Below are 2,533 nucleotides of genomic sequence, written 5' to 3'. Positions count from 1 at the left end.
CAGTTATTAAGCTCGCCCCCCAAGGCAGCACCCGCCTCCCCCCAATCAATCAGGCCCTCACGTCCCGGCCGAAAAGGGCTGTCCGATGCCGCGGTGGGGTTCGCGTCCCTTGGGGACCTGGGCGGGGCCCAGGCGGGGCCCGGAGAGCCCGCGGGAGGCGGGAGCCGGTGGCCCAGGCTCACAGGCCAAGATGGCTGTTAATTAAAGTGCTGGCACCAGCTCCTCTCTGCAAAGTTTGAAGCCGTTATTTTCCACTCCAGCGAAGCGGGGAGAATCCGGCTGGGCTGACAGAGACGCCACACCGCGCCAGGGAGCGGGCGCTCTTTCGGGGGGCGGGGGGCAGGCCGCCTCGCCGCGCTGAGCTCGCCCCTCGGACGCGGGGAGAACGCGGGGAGCGGGGGGAGCGGGTGCTCGCTCCTGGTCCCCGACCTGGGGGGCCCGCCGCACTTTCACCACGGGTCCTGGGAGGACTGCAGGGGGTGGGGGGCGGCGGCAGACGAGCCCCGGCTGCACAGCTGGGGAGAGACTCGTGTGCGTGCGGACCTGGGGGAGGGAGACTGTGCAAATCGCACGCTAAAGACCGCGCACTTGTCCCTCCGGTCACCTGCCCTGTAGCTCTTCGAGGAGTCATACTGAGGGAGATCAAGGTGTGGGGGGGCAGGAGGCTGACTGACAGCTGAGAACTACTCTTCCTAAGCCTGGGAGGTCTAGCCGCACAGCCCGTGGCCCTCCTCTTGCCGGACTTAATACCTTCCTCTCTTTGGACAGCGAACAGTACCTAGAGACCCAATCCCGCCCAGGTTGGAAGAGCCTGGAGTCGGGCTGCGGGTTTGAATCCCGACTCTACCACTTATTGGTTGTGTGACTTTGGGCAAATCTCTTAAATTGTGAGAGCCTCAGTTCTCCATCTGTAAAATGAGAATAATGATGGGTTTTACCTCTAGGGATTGGTGTGAAGATCGAGTGTGATCATGTATGTAAAGCATTCAATACAGAGCCCTGCACAGAGTATGCTATTTATTGAGTTTATTTAGCTCCCTCCTTGGTTGGGGAGGGGGGAGTTATTCAACCTCAAACTGTCATTCGTGCTTGGAAGGTCCTCTTTCATAGCCCCTTGTTTCATGTCCCTTTCCTCCTCCCAGCTCTGGGTGGGGGTAAGCAGTCTCAACCTAGGGTAGAGAAAGTCAGAGAATCATGGGACCATTGTGACTTGTGACGGGTCAGCAGGGGGAGAGTGGGAGGTGGGAGGAGGCCTCTCAGGGGAAAAGGAAGAGGCTGGAGGGTCATCCTTTAGCAGCAGCCAGAGACCTCCCAATGGCAGAGCCCTCCCTGGTGGGCTGGATAAAGGAGGGTGAAGGAGGAGCAGTGGAGCAGCACGAGCGGGGCCTCAAATAATGTGACAAATATTTTGATGGAAGCAGACACATTTCCGTTTGTGCAACCTCAACACTTTACTGCACTTGAGGAAGAGGATTGCCTGGTGCAATCTGATGGGGAGAAGATTTAGGGGGCTGCTGAGGAAGCTAGGGTGGAGGAGGAGCTAAGAGGCTGGGGGAGACCTATCCCCCTTCTTGGAGGCTTGAAAAGGGAGCTACCACTCAGGGATTGTTTGCATTGGTCGGAATGTAGCAATGAGGTGGGGTGCCCACTTTTTTATTTAGGGCCTCCACCTCTCCCTTGTCTGAAAGCAAGGATAAGAGGAGTCATCAAAGGAAAATGGAGGATCCCACCCAACCCCCAGGAAAAAGCAGCCTTGTCTGGCCTGGAGCTCAGTGAGGAAGGGGCAGAAGCAAGGAGGTATGGGTAGAAGATCCTGCCCATCCTGGAGGAAGATGGGTCCAGGGACAGCCAGCCGGGAGCCAGAAAAGACGAGGGGCAGCTGCTGTCAGTGCTCACAGATCTCGCCGGGCACCCTGACAGGCACACGATCCCCAGATCTCCTGGATGGGTGGTCTTCGAGGTCTGAGTGCAGAATGGCCCCCATCCCCATCTTCCTTTTGCCTTCCTCTCTTCCCTCTCATCCTCTTCCTTGTCCCTTTTCGCTCCCCACTCCATACTCCCCTCAATTGTTCTCCATCCCCAGTAGAATGGGGAGCCCGCGACCCGGCCTCCACCCCCTCCAAGCCGTGGCCCCCGGAGCCTCCCTCTCGGTTTTCTTCGAAAAAGACCCTCGAGGCTTCTCCTTTCTGTCTCCCTCAGCGCTCTCTGGCTCTCCCTGTGGCCCTCTTTTTCACTCGGCTTTTGGTCTCCACTCCCCCCTTCCCTATAGGAGACTCTACTGTTTCTCAGACTCTGGCATCCTCCCCATTCCCGAATCTCAGTCTCTAGCTCGCGAAGTCTCCCGCTTCCTCTCCGGGCTCCGGCCTTCGTCTCCGCGGCCCCGCCCCCATGGGTGGGCGGAGCCCGACCGCCAGCGGCCCAATTAGGTGCCGGCCCCGCCCGCAGCCCCACCCCTCGCGGGCGCGGAGCTGGTGGGGCGGGACCGGGGCGGAGGGGGCGGTGGCCCGAGCGCGAGGAGGCGGGAGGAGCCGTG

Source organism: Suricata suricatta, chromosome 17 (assembly GCF_006229205.1).
Source record: "Suricata suricatta isolate VVHF042 chromosome 17, meerkat_22Aug2017_6uvM2_HiC, whole genome shotgun sequence".
Classification (NCBI taxonomy): domain Eukaryota; kingdom Metazoa; phylum Chordata; class Mammalia; order Carnivora; family Herpestidae; genus Suricata; species Suricata suricatta.
Note: the sequence above shows the minus strand (reverse complement) of the source record.